The sequence below is a fragment of the Schistocerca nitens genome, unplaced genomic scaffold (genome assembly GCF_023898315.1).
Source record: "Schistocerca nitens isolate TAMUIC-IGC-003100 unplaced genomic scaffold, iqSchNite1.1 HiC_scaffold_217, whole genome shotgun sequence".
In the NCBI taxonomy this organism is placed as follows: domain Eukaryota; kingdom Metazoa; phylum Arthropoda; class Insecta; order Orthoptera; family Acrididae; genus Schistocerca; species Schistocerca nitens.
The window spans coordinates 42585-57738 of record NW_026045758.1 but is presented as its reverse complement, the minus strand read 5'-3'; the positions used below and the strand labels follow the sequence as shown (position 1 = coordinate 57738).

General features: G+C 51.7%; 24 non-coding genes across 24 annotated transcripts; 6 read left to right on the top strand and 18 right to left on the bottom strand.

The window, feature by feature from the left end:
* Positions 1-212: 212 nt before the first annotated feature.
* Positions 213-285, bottom strand: Trnam-cau (transfer RNA methionine (anticodon CAU)). The gene has a single exon. It is a non-coding gene; the product is annotated as a tRNA-Met (tRNA).
* A 974-nt stretch (positions 286-1259) lies between these two features.
* Positions 1260-1331, top strand: Trnag-ucc (transfer RNA glycine (anticodon UCC)). The gene has a single exon. It is a non-coding gene; the product is annotated as a tRNA-Gly (tRNA).
* A 265-nt stretch (positions 1332-1596) lies between these two features.
* Trnas-aga (transfer RNA serine (anticodon AGA)) lies at positions 1597-1678 on the bottom strand. Its single transcript has one exon. It is a non-coding gene; the product is annotated as a tRNA-Ser (tRNA).
* A 140-nt stretch (positions 1679-1818) lies between these two features.
* On the bottom strand, positions 1819-1891 carry Trnak-uuu (transfer RNA lysine (anticodon UUU)). Its single transcript has one exon. It is a non-coding gene; the product is annotated as a tRNA-Lys (tRNA).
* Positions 1892-2723: 832 nt separating this feature from the next.
* Positions 2724-2796, bottom strand: Trnam-cau (transfer RNA methionine (anticodon CAU)). Its single transcript has one exon. It is a non-coding gene; the product is annotated as a tRNA-Met (tRNA).
* Positions 2797-3770: 974 nt separating this feature from the next.
* Positions 3771-3842, top strand: Trnag-ucc (transfer RNA glycine (anticodon UCC)). Its single transcript has one exon. It is a non-coding gene; the product is annotated as a tRNA-Gly (tRNA).
* A 265-nt stretch (positions 3843-4107) lies between these two features.
* Trnas-aga (transfer RNA serine (anticodon AGA)) lies at positions 4108-4189 on the bottom strand. The gene has a single exon. It is a non-coding gene; the product is annotated as a tRNA-Ser (tRNA).
* Positions 4190-4329: 140 nt separating this feature from the next.
* Positions 4330-4402, bottom strand: Trnak-uuu (transfer RNA lysine (anticodon UUU)). Its single transcript has one exon. It is a non-coding gene; the product is annotated as a tRNA-Lys (tRNA).
* An 832-nt stretch (positions 4403-5234) lies between these two features.
* Trnam-cau (transfer RNA methionine (anticodon CAU)) lies at positions 5235-5307 on the bottom strand. The gene has a single exon. It is a non-coding gene; the product is annotated as a tRNA-Met (tRNA).
* A 974-nt stretch (positions 5308-6281) lies between these two features.
* On the top strand, positions 6282-6353 carry Trnag-ucc (transfer RNA glycine (anticodon UCC)). Its single transcript has one exon. It is a non-coding gene; the product is annotated as a tRNA-Gly (tRNA).
* A 265-nt stretch (positions 6354-6618) lies between these two features.
* Trnas-aga (transfer RNA serine (anticodon AGA)) lies at positions 6619-6700 on the bottom strand. Its single transcript has one exon. It is a non-coding gene; the product is annotated as a tRNA-Ser (tRNA).
* Positions 6701-6840: 140 nt separating this feature from the next.
* On the bottom strand, positions 6841-6913 carry Trnak-uuu (transfer RNA lysine (anticodon UUU)). The gene has a single exon. It is a non-coding gene; the product is annotated as a tRNA-Lys (tRNA).
* Positions 6914-7745: 832 nt separating this feature from the next.
* Trnam-cau (transfer RNA methionine (anticodon CAU)) lies at positions 7746-7818 on the bottom strand. Its single transcript has one exon. It is a non-coding gene; the product is annotated as a tRNA-Met (tRNA).
* A 974-nt stretch (positions 7819-8792) lies between these two features.
* Trnag-ucc (transfer RNA glycine (anticodon UCC)) lies at positions 8793-8864 on the top strand. The gene has a single exon. It is a non-coding gene; the product is annotated as a tRNA-Gly (tRNA).
* A 265-nt stretch (positions 8865-9129) lies between these two features.
* Trnas-aga (transfer RNA serine (anticodon AGA)) lies at positions 9130-9211 on the bottom strand. Its single transcript has one exon. It is a non-coding gene; the product is annotated as a tRNA-Ser (tRNA).
* A 140-nt stretch (positions 9212-9351) lies between these two features.
* Trnak-uuu (transfer RNA lysine (anticodon UUU)) lies at positions 9352-9424 on the bottom strand. The gene has a single exon. It is a non-coding gene; the product is annotated as a tRNA-Lys (tRNA).
* Positions 9425-10257: 833 nt separating this feature from the next.
* Trnam-cau (transfer RNA methionine (anticodon CAU)) lies at positions 10258-10330 on the bottom strand. Its single transcript has one exon. It is a non-coding gene; the product is annotated as a tRNA-Met (tRNA).
* Positions 10331-11304: 974 nt separating this feature from the next.
* Trnag-ucc (transfer RNA glycine (anticodon UCC)) lies at positions 11305-11376 on the top strand. The gene has a single exon. It is a non-coding gene; the product is annotated as a tRNA-Gly (tRNA).
* Positions 11377-11641: 265 nt separating this feature from the next.
* On the bottom strand, positions 11642-11723 carry Trnas-aga (transfer RNA serine (anticodon AGA)). Its single transcript has one exon. It is a non-coding gene; the product is annotated as a tRNA-Ser (tRNA).
* Positions 11724-11863: 140 nt separating this feature from the next.
* Positions 11864-11936, bottom strand: Trnak-uuu (transfer RNA lysine (anticodon UUU)). Its single transcript has one exon. It is a non-coding gene; the product is annotated as a tRNA-Lys (tRNA).
* Positions 11937-12770: 834 nt separating this feature from the next.
* Positions 12771-12843, bottom strand: Trnam-cau (transfer RNA methionine (anticodon CAU)). The gene has a single exon. It is a non-coding gene; the product is annotated as a tRNA-Met (tRNA).
* Positions 12844-13817: 974 nt separating this feature from the next.
* Positions 13818-13889, top strand: Trnag-ucc (transfer RNA glycine (anticodon UCC)). The gene has a single exon. It is a non-coding gene; the product is annotated as a tRNA-Gly (tRNA).
* A 265-nt stretch (positions 13890-14154) lies between these two features.
* Positions 14155-14236, bottom strand: Trnas-aga (transfer RNA serine (anticodon AGA)). Its single transcript has one exon. It is a non-coding gene; the product is annotated as a tRNA-Ser (tRNA).
* A 140-nt stretch (positions 14237-14376) lies between these two features.
* Positions 14377-14449, bottom strand: Trnak-uuu (transfer RNA lysine (anticodon UUU)). The gene has a single exon. It is a non-coding gene; the product is annotated as a tRNA-Lys (tRNA).
* Between the last annotated feature and the right edge of the window lie 705 nt (positions 14450-15154).

Genomic DNA, 15154 nt, shown 5'->3' with positions numbered 1-15154 from the left:
TTTGCCAGCATATTTGCGCACAGCTCGAAATTGACTATTCGTTATTTTACTCATAACAGGTTAAGAGAAAGATCAAAGTTGTACGTTGTCATAATTGGAAATAAACATTTTGACGCTGAGCGTAGACTCCTTGTGGATAACGAATGACAATTAAGTTCGTTCCCTAGCAACAGCAACACCGTTAATTCAGCCGTGATGTACAGCAAATTAAATGCCCCGGGTGAGGATCGAACTCACGACCTTAAGATTATGAGACTTACGCGCTACCTACTGCGCTACCGAGGCACGTTGCGAGCAACGTTCCAGGAAACTTGGTAAGTCTCGCATATTAGAGATAGAGAGTTTGCGCGCTCTGAAGAATCTGTTGTGTTGCTACACGTGCTTTCCCGACTTGCTAGATTAAACTGCTGCCGCAGCTTTTTCAACGGAACGCAGCACTGCCTGAGGTTACAGTCCATCGCCCTTGCGGCGCCTGAACACAGCGGCCTGTTGGGCCAGGCCGACGTTACAGCTCAGAAATAGCACGCGACCGTCCAAGTACGGTCTCTTGCGTGCTGCGTGTTTGGTTCTTCTCACAGCGAATCCTGCTATACATTCCTGAGGCTGACGGAGCTCAAGCGAGGAATCGGTGCGGCAGCATTATAGCGATAACAGCAGAACGATACATCGGCCGGGAATCGAACCCGGGCCGCCCGCGTGCTAAGCGAGCATTCTACCACTTTTTTTTTCTTCTCATTTCGTTCGTTGCATTTGTTGGGGGCGGACGTCCGATGACGCCCGTTCAAGTTCATCGTTGACTCAGTCTTTTATTACAGAGGGCAGATAACTGTCAGACCGAACACGCTGAGTTATCGTGCCGGCAAACCTTAAGATTATGAGACTTACGCGCTGCTTACTGCACTACTGAGGCACATGCCACTGAACCACCGATGCTCGACAAGCTGCCCGTGCTTCCCGAGCAGTTTTCTGCAGGGAAAGTGGGATTGCCACCCAGCGACGTCGGATGAAACCGAAAAAAGTGCTACACACGCGGAGTCCTCCACTACACTGCCTTAAAACGACCACTCATCACTATCGTGTGAGTAACCTTGCGGCTGCGGCGACTAGTCTCGCCCAAAGACGCAGCGTGCGTGGAGGCGCTACCCGAATGCGTGTGGATGCACCCTCCTAGCTCGTAAAGCGCCTACAGCTACTATCACCGTGGGCCGCTGCTGGCGGGCGGGAAGCCGACACAGCGCGGCGTCGCGAGGAGCGGCTGTGCGGTGGTGGTGTAATGGTGAGCATAGTTGCCTTCCAAGCAGTTGATCCGGGTTCGATTCCCGGCCACCGCAAGTAACGCTAGTTTTTTCGTATATAGTATGTGAGCCGCGTGCTGTTAAATTAACGTTTTTGTCGTCGTTACTCCACGCAGACCATCCTGTAGTATGTCCCGACTTGTCCCGACTTTGCTCGGCTGACGCGAAAGCTGACGCTTGGAATTCGCCCTTATCAAAAGGACAGGCACTATAAACGGCTGTGAGAGGCGAGGTACCAAAACGACAGGCAAACTGCGAAATTTTCTGCTCCTTCTTCTTAAACAAAAAAAGAAAAAACGGACGCAGTCGGTAGGACTCGAACCTACGCTCCCAGAGGGAATCTGATTTCTAGTCAGACGCCTTAACCACTCGGCCACGACTGCTCGTAACTGAAGAGTCCCTCGAATCGTGAAAAATCAAACCCGTCTGCGCAGAATTTTGACAGGAAACGAACTCCGTGCACTGATTACGGCAGGGCTACCATCGCTACGAGACGAGCCATTACGGAAACGTTAAAAATCTTCGCCCGGACAGGGACTCGAACCCTGGACCCTTAGGTTAAAAGCCTAATGCTCTACCGACTGAGCTATCCGGGCTCACGCTTCTTGCGGATGGAGCGGCTGCAAGCAACGTGAATAACTGGAACGCGTGTGTAGGCGTACTACGGTAATATCTGGCTTCTGGCGCAACTGGCGACTTCACCGACTTCCCACTGACGCTGGTAGCAGCCCAACAGCTGACCAGCGCCTCCTCTCCCTTTACCCCGGTGCTGACAGTAATTGCATCATGTGCCTGTTTTCCCCGATTACATTCGGTTGAAGCTCCGCAAGGAGGGCGAAAAACGAACGTTGGAAGGCCAAAACATGGAGCGTTGGGTGCGTAAAAACTTCCGTTCCGGTACCGGGAATCGAACCCGGGCCTCCTGGGTGAAAGCCAGGTATCCTAGCCACTTTTTTTTTTTTTTTTAAATCTCATTTTGTTCGTTTTCGTTCGTTGTATCTGCTCTGGGAGGACGTCGAAAGACACCCGTTCCAGTTCGTTGTTGATCCATTAACTCAGTTTTTTTTTAATTACAGAGGGCAGCTAACCCTCTGACCGAGCGCGCTGAGCTACCGTGCCGGCGCCACTAGACCACACCGGATTTGCGCTATGACGTGAGGTTCACTCCGTTTCCTCTCGTATTTCGTGCTGAACCTGGACTCACTGCTGTTCTCTGTTTGCCAGCATATTTGCGCACAGCTCGAAATTGACTATTCGTTATTTTACTCATAACAGGTTAAGAGAAAGATCAAAGTTGTACGTTGTCATAATTGGAAATAAAAATTTTGACGCTGAGCGTAGACTCCTTGTGGATAACGAATGACAATTAAGTTCGTTCCCTAGCAACAGCAACACCGTTAATTCAGCCGTGATGTACAGCAAATTAAATGCCCCGGGTGAGGATCGAACTCACGACCTTAAGATTATGAGACTTACGCGCTACCTACTGCGCTACCGAGGCACGTTGCGAGCAACGTTCCAGGAAACTTGGTAAGTCTCGCATATTAGAGATAGAGAGTTTGCGCGCTCTGAAGAATCTGTTGTGTTGCTACACGTGCTTTCCCGACTTGCTAGATTAAACTGCTGCCGCAGCTTTTTCAACGGAACGCAGCACTGCCTGAGGTTACAGTCCATCGCCCTTGCGGCGCCTGAACACAGCGGCCTGTTGGGCCAGGCCGACGTTACAGCTCAGAAATAGCACGCGACCGTCCAAGTACGGTCTCTTGCGTGCTGCGTGTTTGGTTCTTCTCACAGCGAATCCTGCTATACATTCCTGAGGCTGACGGAGCTCAAGCGAGGAATCGGTGCGGCAGCATTATAGCGATAACAGCAGAACGATACATCGGCCGGGAATCGAACCCGGGCCGCCCGCGTGCTAAGCGAGCATTCTACCACTTTTTTTTTCTTCTCATTTCGTTCGTTGCATTTGTTGGGGGCGGACGTCCGATGACGCCCGTTCAAGTTCATCGTTGACTCAGTCTTTTATTACAGAGGGCAGATAACTGTCAGACCGAACACGCTGAGTTATCGTGCCGGCAAACCTTAAGATTATGAGACTTACGCGCTGCTTACTGCACTACTGAGGCACATGCCACTGAACCACCGATGCTCGACAAGCTGCCCGTGCTTCCCGAGCAGTTTTCTGCAGGGAAAGTGGGATTGCCACCCAGCGACGTCGGATGAAACCGAAAAAAGTGCTACACACGCGGAGTCCTCCACTACACTGCCTTAAAACGACCACTCATCACTATCGTGTGAGTAACCTTGCGGCTGCGGCGACTAGTCTCGCCCAAAGACGCAGCGTGCGTGGAGGCGCTACCCGAATGCGTGTGGATGCACCCTCCTAGCTCGTAAAGCGCCTACAGCTACTATCACCGTGGGCCGCTGCTGGCGGGCGGGAAGCCGACACAGCGCGGCGTCGCGAGGAGCGGCTGTGCGGTGGTGGTGTAATGGTGAGCATAGTTGCCTTCCAAGCAGTTGATCCGGGTTCGATTCCCGGCCACCGCAAGTAACGCTAGTTTTTTCGTATATAGTATGTGAGCCGCGTGCTGTTAAATTAACGTTTTTGTCGTCGTTACTCCACGCAGACCATCCTGTAGTATGTCCCGACTTGTCCCGACTTTGCTCGGCTGACGCGAAAGCTGACGCTTGGAATTCGCCCTTATCAAAAGGACAGGCACTATAAACGGCTGTGAGAGGCGAGGTACCAAAACGACAGGCAAACTGCGAAATTTTCTGCTCCTTCTTCTTAAACAAAAAAAGAAAAAACGGACGCAGTCGGTAGGACTCGAACCTACGCTCCCAGAGGGAATCTGATTTCTAGTCAGACGCCTTAACCACTCGGCCACGACTGCTCGTAACTGAAGAGTCCCTCGAATCGTGAAAAATCAAACCCGTCTGCGCAGAATTTTGACAGGAAACGAACTCCGTGCACTGATTACGGCAGGGCTACCATCGCTACGAGACGAGCCATTACGGAAACGTTAAAAATCTTCGCCCGGACAGGGACTCGAACCCTGGACCCTTAGGTTAAAAGCCTAATGCTCTACCGACTGAGCTATCCGGGCTCACGCTTCTTGCGGATGGAGCGGCTGCAAGCAACGTGAATAACTGGAACGCGTGTGTAGGCGTACTACGGTAATATCTGGCTTCTGGCGCAACTGGCGACTTCACCGACTTCCCACTGACGCTGGTAGCAGCCCAACAGCTGACCAGCGCCTCCTCTCCCTTTACCCCGGTGCTGACAGTAATTGCATCATGTGCCTGTTTTCCCCGATTACATTCGGTTGAAGCTCCGCAAGGAGGGCGAAAAACGAACGTTGGAAGGCCAAAACATGGAGCGTTGGGTGCGTAAAAACTTCCGTTCCGGTACCGGGAATCGAACCCGGGCCTCCTGGGTGAAAGCCAGGTATCCTAGCCACTTTTTTTTTTTTTTTTAAATCTCATTTTGTTCGTTTTCGTTCGTTGTATCTGCTCTGGGAGGACGTCGAAAGACACCCGTTCCAGTTCGTTGTTGATCCATTAACTCAGTTTTTTTTTAATTACAGAGGGCAGCTAACCCTCTGACCGAGCGCGCTGAGCTACCGTGCCGGCGCCACTAGACCACACCGGATTTGCGCTATGACGTGAGGTTCACTCCGTTTCCTCTCGTATTTCGTGCTGAACCTGGACTCACTGCTGTTCTCTGTTTGCCAGCATATTTGCGCACAGCTCGAAATTGACTATTCGTTATTTTACTCATAACAGGTTAAGAGAAAGATCAAAGTTGTACGTTGTCATAATTGGAAATAAAAATTTTGACGCTGAGCGTAGACTCCTTGTGGATAACGAATGACAATTAAGTTCGTTCCCTAGCAACAGCAACACCGTTAATTCAGCCGTGATGTACAGCAAATTAAATGCCCCGGGTGAGGATCGAACTCACGACCTTAAGATTATGAGACTTACGCGCTACCTACTGCGCTACCGAGGCACGTTGCGAGCAACGTTCCAGGAAACTTGGTAAGTCTCGCATATTAGAGATAGAGAGTTTGCGCGCTCTGAAGAATCTGTTGTGTTGCTACACGTGCTTTCCCGACTTGCTAGATTAAACTGCTGCCGCAGCTTTTTCAACGGAACGCAGCACTGCCTGAGGTTACAGTCCATCGCCCTTGCGGCGCCTGAACACAGCGGCCTGTTGGGCCAGGCCGACGTTACAGCTCAGAAATAGCACGCGACCGTCCAAGTACGGTCTCTTGCGTGCTGCGTGTTTGGTTCTTCTCACAGCGAATCCTGCTATACATTCCTGAGGCTGACGGAGCTCAAGCGAGGAATCGGTGCGGCAGCATTATAGCGATAACAGCAGAACGATACATCGGCCGGGAATCGAACCCGGGCCGCCCGCGTGCTAAGCGAGCATTCTACCACTTTTTTTTTCTTCTCATTTCGTTCGTTGCATTTGTTGGGGGCGGACGTCCGATGACGCCCGTTCAAGTTCATCGTTGACTCAGTCTTTTATTACAGAGGGCAGATAACTGTCAGACCGAACACGCTGAGTTATCGTGCCGGCAAACCTTAAGATTATGAGACTTACGCGCTGCTTACTGCACTACTGAGGCACATGCCACTGAACCACCGATGCTCGACAAGCTGCCCGTGCTTCCCGAGCAGTTTTCTGCAGGGAAAGTGGGATTGCCACCCAGCGACGTCGGATGAAACCGAAAAAAGTGCTACACACGCGGAGTCCTCCACTACACTGCCTTAAAACGACCACTCATCACTATCGTGTGAGTAACCTTGCGGCTGCGGCGACTAGTCTCGCCCAAAGACGCAGCGTGCGTGGAGGCGCTACCCGAATGCGTGTGGATGCACCCTCCTAGCTCGTAAAGCGCCTACAGCTACTATCACCGTGGGCCGCTGCTGGCGGGCGGGAAGCCGACACAGCGCGGCGTCGCGAGGAGCGGCTGTGCGGTGGTGGTGTAATGGTGAGCATAGTTGCCTTCCAAGCAGTTGATCCGGGTTCGATTCCCGGCCACCGCAAGTAACGCTAGTTTTTTCGTATATAGTATGTGAGCCGCGTGCTGTTAAATTAACGTTTTTGTCGTCGTTACTCCACGCAGACCATCCTGTAGTATGTCCCGACTTGCCCCGACTTTGCTCGGCTGACGCGAAAGCTGACGCTTGGAATTCGCCCTTATCAAAAGGACAGGCACTATAAACGGCTGTGAGAGGCGAGGTACCAAAACGACAGGCAAACTGCGAAATTTTCTGCTCCTTCTTCTTAAACAAAAAAAGAAAAAACGGACGCAGTCGGTAGGACTCGAACCTACGCTCCCAGAGGGAATCTGATTTCTAGTCAGACGCCTTAACCACTCGGCCACGACTGCTCGTAACTGAAGAGTCCCTCGAATCGTGAAAAATCAAACCCGTCTGCGCAGAATTTTGACAGGAAACGAACTCCGTGCACTGATTACGGCAGGGCTACCATCGCTACGAGACGAGCCATTACGGAAACGTTAAAAATCTTCGCCCGGACAGGGACTCGAACCCTGGACCCTTAGGTTAAAAGCCTAATGCTCTACCGACTGAGCTATCCGGGCTCACGCTTCTTGCGGATGGAGCGGCTGCAAGCAACGTGAATAACTGGAACGCGTGTGTAGGCGTACTACGGTAATATCTGGCTTCTGGCGCAACTGGCGACTTCACCGACTTCCCACTGACGCTGGTAGCAGCCCAACAGCTGACCAGCGCCTCCTCTCCCTTTACCCCGGTGCTGACAGTAATTGCATCATGTGCCTGTTTTCCCCGATTACATTCGGTTGAAGCTCCGCAAGGAGGGCGAAAAACGAACGTTGGAAGGCCAAAACATGGAGCGTTGGGTGCGTAAAAACTTCCGTTCCGGTACCGGGAATCGAACCCGGGCCTCCTGGGTGAAAGCCAGGTATCCTAGCCACTTTTTTTTTTTTTTTAAAATCTCATTTTGTTCGTTTTCGTTCGTTGTATCTGCTCTGGGAGGACGTCGAAAGACACCCGTTCCAGTTCGTTGTTGATCCATTAACTCAGTTTTTTTTTAATTACAGAGGGCAGCTAACCCTCTGACCGAGCGCGCTGAGCTACCGTGCCGGCGCCACTAGACCACACCGGATTTGCGCTATGACGTGAGGTTCACTCCGTTTCCTCTCGTATTTCGTGCTGAACCTGGACTCACTGCTGTTCTCTGTTTGCCAGCATATTTGCGCACAGCTCGAAATTGACTATTCGTTATTTTACTCATAACAGGTTAAGAGAAAGATCAAAGTTGTACGTTGTCATAATTGGAAATAAACATTTTGACGCTGAGCGTAGACTCCTTGTGGATAACGAATGACAATTAAGTTCGTTCCCTAGCAACAGCAACACCGTTAATTCAGCCGTGATGTACAGCAAATTAAATGCCCCGGGTGAGGATCGAACTCACGACCTTAAGATTATGAGACTTACGCGCTACCTACTGCGCTACCGAGGCACGTTGCGAGCAACGTTCCAGGAAACTTGGTAAGTCTCGCATATTAGAGATAGAGAGTTTGCGCGCTCTGAAGAATCTGTTGTGTTGCTACACGTGCTTTCCCGACTTGCTAGATTAAACTGCTGCCGCAGCTTTTTCAACGGAACGCAGCACTGCCTGAGGTTACAGTCCATCGCCCTTGCGGCGCCTGAACACAGCGGCCTGTTGGGCCAGGCCGACGTTACAGCTCAGAAATAGCACGCGACCGTCCAAGTACGGTCTCTTGCGTGCTGCGTGTTTGGTTCTTCTCACAGCGAATCCTGCTATACATTCCTGAGGCTGACGGAGCTCAAGCGAGGAATCGGTGCGGCAGCATTATAGCGATAACAGCAGAACGATACATCGGCCGGGAATCGAACCCGGGCCGCCCGCGTGCTAAGCGAGCATTCTACCACTTTTTTTTTCTTCTCATTTCGTTCGTTGCATTTGTTGGGGGCGGACGTCCGATGACGCCCGTTCAAGTTCATCGTTGACTCAGTCTTTTATTACAGAGGGCAGATAACTGTCAGACCGAACACGCTGAGTTATCGTGCCGGCAAACCTTAAGATTATGAGACTTACGCGCTGCTTACTGCACTACTGAGGCACATGCCACTGAACCACCGATGCTCGACAAGCTGCCCGTGCTTCCCGAGCAGTTTTCTGCAGGGAAAGTGGGATTGCCACCCAGCGACGTCGGATGAAACCGAAAAAAGTGCTACACACGCGGAGTCCTCCACTACACTGCCTTAAAACGACCACTCATCACTATCGTGTGAGTAACCTTGCGGCTGCGGCGACTAGTCTCGCCCAAAGACGCAGCGTGCGTGGAGGCGCTACCCGAATGCGTGTGGATGCACCCTCCTAGCTCGTAAAGCGCCTACAGCTACTATCACCGTGGGCCGCTGCTGGCGGGCGGGAAGCCGACACAGCGCGGCGTCGCGAGGAGCGGCTGTGCGGTGGTGGTGTAATGGTGAGCATAGTTGCCTTCCAAGCAGTTGATCCGGGTTCGATTCCCGGCCACCGCAAGTAACGCTAGTTTTTTCGTATATAGTATGTGAGCCGCGTGCTGTTAAATTAACGTTTTTGTCGTCGTTACTCCACGCAGACCATCCTGTAGTATGTCCCGACTTGTCCCGACTTTGCTCGGCTGACGCGAAAGCTGACGCTTGGAATTCGCCCTTATCAAAAGGACAGGCACTATAAACGGCTGTGAGAGGCGAGGTACCAAAACGACAGGCAAACTGCGAAATTTTCTGCTCCTTCTTCTTAAACAAAAAAAGAAAAAACGGACGCAGTCGGTAGGACTCGAACCTACGCTCCCAGAGGGAATCTGATTTCTAGTCAGACGCCTTAACCACTCGGCCACGACTGCTCGTAACTGAAGAGTCCCTCGAATCGTGAAAAATCAAACCCGTCTGCGCAGAATTTTGACAGGAAACGAACTCCGTGCACTGATTACGGCAGGGCTACCATCGCTACGAGACGAGCCATTACGGAAACGTTAAAAATCTTCGCCCGGACAGGGACTCGAACCCTGGACCCTTAGGTTAAAAGCCTAATGCTCTACCGACTGAGCTATCCGGGCTCACGCTTCTTGCGGATGGAGCGGCTGCAAGCAACGTGAATAACTGGAACGCGTGTGTAGGCGTACTACGGTAATATCTGGCTTCTGGCGCAACTGGCGACTTCACCGACTTCCCACTGACGCTGGTAGCAGCCCAACAGCTGACCAGCGCCTCCTCTCCCTTTACCCCGGTGCTGACAGTAATTGCATCATGTGCCTGTTTTCCCCGATTACATTCGGTTGAAGCTCCGCAAGGAGGGCGAAAAACGAACGTTGGAAGGCCAAAACATGGAGCGTTGGGTGCGTAAAAACTTCCGTTCCGGTACCGGGAATCGAACCCGGGCCTCCTGGGTGAAAGCCAGGTATCCTAGCCACTTTTTTTTTTTTTTTTTAAATCTCATTTTGTTCGTTTTCGTTCGTTGTATCTGCTCTGGGAGGACGTCGAAAGACACCCGTTCCAGTTCGTTGTTGATCCATTAACTCAGTTTTTTTTTAATTACAGAGGGCAGCTAACCCTCTGACCGAGCGCGCTGAGCTACCGTGCCGGCGCCACTAGACCACACCGGATTTGCGCTATGACGTGAGGTTCACTCCGTTTCCTCTCGTATTTCGTGCTGAACCTGGACTCACTGCTGTTCTCTGTTTGCCAGCATATTTGCGCACAGCTCGAAATTGACTATTCGTTATTTTACTCATAACAGGTTAAGAGAAAGATCAAAGTTGTACGTTGTCATAATTGGAAATAAACATTTTGACGCTGAGCGTAGACTCCTTGTGGATAACGAATGACAATTAAGTTCGTTCCCTAGCAACAGCAACACCGTTAATTCAGCCGTGATGTACAGCAAATTAAATGCCCCGGGTGAGGATCGAACTCACGACCTTAAGATTATGAGACTTACGCGCTACCTACTGCGCTACCGAGGCACGTTGCGAGCAACGTTCCAGGAAACTTGGTAAGTCTCGCATATTAGAGATAGAGAGTTTGCGCGCTCTGAAGAATCTGTTGTGTTGCTACACGTGCTTTCCCGACTTGCTAGATTAAACTGCTGCCGCAGCTTTTTCAACGGAACGCAGCACTGCCTGAGGTTACAGTCCATCGCCCTTGCGGCGCCTGAACACAGCGGCCTGTTGGGCCAGGCCGACGTTACAGCTCAGAAATAGCACGCGACCGTCCAAGTACGGTCTCTTGCGTGCTGCGTGTTTGGTTCTTCTCACAGCGAATCCTGCTATACATTCCTGAGGCTGACGGAGCTCAAGCGAGGAATCGGTGCGGCAGCATTATAGCGATAACAGCAGAACGATACATCGGCCGGGAATCGAACCCGGGCCGCCCGCGTGCTAAGCGAGCATTCTACCACTTTTTTTTTCTTCTCATTTCGTTCGTTGCATTTGTTGGGGGCGGACGTCCGATGACGCCCGTTCAAGTTCATCGTTGACTCAGTCTTTTATTACAGAGGGCAGATAACTGTCAGACCGAACACGCTGAGTTATCGTGCCGGCAAACCTTAAGATTATGAGACTTACGCGCTGCTTACTGCACTACTGAGGCACATGCCACTGAACCACCGATGCTCGACAAGCTGCCCGTGCTTCCCGAGCAGTTTTCTGCAGGGAAAGTGGGATTGCCACCCAGCGACGTCGGATGAAACCGAAAAAAGTGCTACACACGCGGAGTCCTCCACTACACTGCCTTAAAACGACCACTCATCACTATCGTGTGAGTAACCTTGCGGCTGCGGCGACTAGTCTCGCCCAAAGACGCAGCGTGCGTGGAGGCGCTACCCGAATGCGTGTGGATGCACCCTCCTAGCTCGTAAAGCGCCTACAGCTACTATCACCGTGGGCCGCTGCTGGCGGGCGGGAAGCCGACACAGCGCGGCGTCGCGAGGAGCGGCTGTGCGGTGGTGGTGTAATGGTGAGCATAGTTGCCTTCCAAGCAGTTGATCCGGGTTCGATTCCCGGCCACCGCAAGTAACGCTAGTTTTTTCGTATATAGTATGTGAGCCGCGTGCTGTTAAATTAACGTTTTTGTCGTCGTTACTCCACGCAGACCATCCTGTAGTATGTCCCGACTTGCCCCGACTTTGCTCGGCTGACGCGAAAGCTGACGCTTGGAATTCGCCCTTATCAAAAGGACAGGCACTATAAACGGCTGTGAGAGGCGAGGTACCAAAACGACAGGCAAACTGCGAAATTTTCTGCTCCTTCTTCTTAAACAAAAAAAGAAAAAACGGACGCAGTCGGTAGGACTCGAACCTACGCTCCCAGAGGGAATCTGATTTCTAGTCAGACGCCTTAACCACTCGGCCACGACTGCTCGTAACTGAAGAGTCCCTCGAATCGTGAAAAATCAAACCCGTCTGCGCAGAATTTTGACAGGAAACGAACTCCGTGCACTGATTACGGCAGGGCTACCATCGCTACGAGACGAGCCATTACGGAAACGTTAAAAATCTTCGCCCGGACAGGGACTCGAACCCTGGACCCTTAGGTTAAAAGCCTAATGCTCTACCGACTGAGCTATCCGGGCTCACGCTTCTTGCGGATGGAGCGGCTGCAAGCAACGTGAATAACTGGAACGCGTGTGTAGGCGTACTACGGTAATATCTGGCTTCTGGCGCAACTGGCGACTTCACCGACTTCCCACTGACGCTGGTAGCAGCCCAACAGCTGACCAGCGCCTCCTCTCCCTTTACCCCGGTGCTGACAGTAATTGCATCATGTGCCTGTTTTCCCCGATTACATTCGGTTGAAGCTCCGCAAGGAGGGCGAAAAACGAACGTTGGAAGGCCAAAACATGGAGCGTTGGGTGCGTAAAAACTTCCGTTCCGGTACCGGGAATCGAACCCGGGCCTCCTGGGTGAAAGCCAGGTATCCTAGCCACTTTTTTTTTTTTTTTTTTAAATCTCATTTTGTTCGTTTTCGTTCGTTGTATCTGCTCTGGGAGGACGTCGAAAGACACCCGTTCCAGTTCGTTGTTGATCCATTAACTCAGTTTTTTTTTAATTACAGAGGGCAGCTAACCCTCTGACCGAGCGCGCTGAGCTACCGTGCCGGCGCCACTAGACCACACCGGATTTGCGCTATGACGTGAGGTTCACTCCGTTTCCTCTCGTATTTCGTGCTGAACCTGGACTCACTGCTGTTCTCTGTTTGCCAGCATATTTGCGCACAGCTCGAAATTGACTATTCGTTATTTTACTCATAACAGGTTAAGAGAAAGATCAAAGTTGTACGTTGTCATAATTGGAAATAAACATTTTGACGCTGAGCGTAGACTCCTTGTGGATAACGAATGACAATTAAGTTCGTTCCCTAGCAACAGCAACACCGTTAATTCAGCCGTGATGTACAGCAAATTAAATGCCCCGGGTGAGGATCGAACTCACGACCTTAAGATTATGAGACTTACGCGCTACCTACTGCGCTACCGAGGCACGTTGCGAGCAACGTTCCAGGAAACTTGGTAAGTCTCGCATATTAGAGATAGAGAGTTTGCGCGCTCTGAAGAATCTGTTGTGTTGCTACACGTGCTTTCCCGACTTGCTAGATTAAACTGCTGCCGCAGCTTTTTCAACGGAACGCAGCACTGCCTGAGGTTACAGTCCATCGCCCTTGCGGCGCCTGAACACAGCGGCCTGTTGGGCCAGGCCGACGTTACAGCTCAGAAATAGCACGCGACCGTCCAAGTACGGTCTCTTGCGTGCTGCGTGTTTGGTTCTTCTCACAGCGAATCCTGCTATACATTCCTGAGGCTGACGGAGCTCAAGCGAGGAATCGGTGCGGCAGCATTATAGCGATAACAGCAGAACGATACATCGGCCGGGAATCGAACCCGGGCCGCCCGCGTGCTAAGCGAGCATTCTACCACTTTTTTTTTCTTCTCATTTCGTTCGTTGCATTTGTTGGGGGCGGACGTCCGATGACGCCCGTTCAAGTTCATCGTTGACTCAGTCTTTTATTACAGAGGGCAGATAACTGTCAGACCGAACACGCTGAGTTATCGTGCCGGCAAACCTTAAGATTATGAGACTTACGCGCTGCTTACTGCACTACTGAGGCACATGCCACTGAACCACCGATGCTCGACAAGCTGCCCGTGCTTCCCGAGCAGTTTTCTGCAGGGAAAGTGGGATTGCCACCCAGCGACGTCGGATGAAACCGAAAAAAGTGCTACACACGCGGAGTCCTCCACTACACTGCCTTAAAACGACCACTCATCACTATCGTGTGAGTAACCTTGCGGCTGCGGCGACTAGTCTCGCCCAAAGACGCAGCGTGCGTGGAGGCGCTACCCGAATGCGTGTGGATGCACCCTCCTAGCTCGTAAAGCGCCTACAGCTACTATCACCGTGGGCCGCTGCTGGCGGGCGGGAAGCCGACACAGCGCGGCGTCGCGAGGAGCGGCTGTGCGGTGGTGGTGTAATGGTGAGCATAGTTGCCTTCCAAGCAGTTGATCCGGGTTCGATTCCCGGCCACCGCAAGTAACGCTAGTTTTTTCGTATATAGTATGTGAGCCGCGTGCTGTTAAATTAACGTTTTTGTCGTCGTTACTCCACGCAGACCATCCTGTAGTATGTCCCGACTTGCCCCGACTTTGCTCGGCTGACGCGAAAGCTGACGCTTGGAATTCGCCCTTATCAAAAGGACAGGCACTATAAACGGCTGTGAGAGGCGAGGTACCAAAACGACAGGCAAACTGCGAAATTTTCTGCTCCTTCTTCTTAAACAAAAAAAGAAAAAACGGACGCAGTCGGTAGGACTCGAACCTACGCTCCCAGAGGGAATCTGATTTCTAGTCAGACGCCTTAACCACTCGGCCACGACTGCTCGTAACTGAAGAGTCCCTCGAATCGTGAAAAATCAAACCCGTCTGCGCAGAATTTTGACAGGAAACGAACTCCGTGCACTGATTACGGCAGGGCTACCATCGCTACGAGACGAGCCATTACGGAAACGTTAAAAATCTTCGCCCGGACAGGGACTCGAACCCTGGACCCTTAGGTTAAAAGCCTAATGCTCTACCGACTGAGCTATCCGGGCTCACGCTTCTTGCGGATGGAGCGGCTGCAAGCAACGTGAATAACTGGAACGCGTGTGTAGGCGTACTACGGTAATATCTGGCTTCTGGCGCAACTGGCGACTTCACCGACTTCCCACTGACGCTGGTAGCAGCCCAACAGCTGACCAGCGCCTCCTCTCCCTTTACCCCGGTGCTGACAGTAATTGCATCATGTGCCTGTTTTCCCCGATTACATTCGGTTGAAGCTCCGCAAGGAGGGCGAAAAACGAACGTTGGAAGGCCAAAACATGGAGCGTTGGGTGCGTAAAAACTTCCGTTCCGGTACCGGGAATCGAACCCGGGCCTCCTGGGTGAAAGCCAGGTATCCTAGCCACTTTTTTTTTTTTTTTTTAAATCTCATTTTGTTCGTTTTCGTTCGTTGTATCTGCTCTGGGAGGACGTCGAAAGACACCCGTTCCAGTTCGTTGTTGATCCATTAACTCAGTTTTTTTTTAATTACAGAGGGCAGCTAACCCTCTGACCGAGCGCGCTGAGCTACCGTGCCGGCGCCACTAGACCACACCGGATTTGCGCTATGACGTGAGGTTCACTCCGTTTCCTCTCGTATTTCGTGCTGAACCTGGACTCACTGCTGTTCTCTGTTTGCCAGCATATTTGCGCACAGCTCGAAATTGACTATTCGTTATTTTACTCATAACAGGTTAAGAGAAAGATCAAAGTTGTAC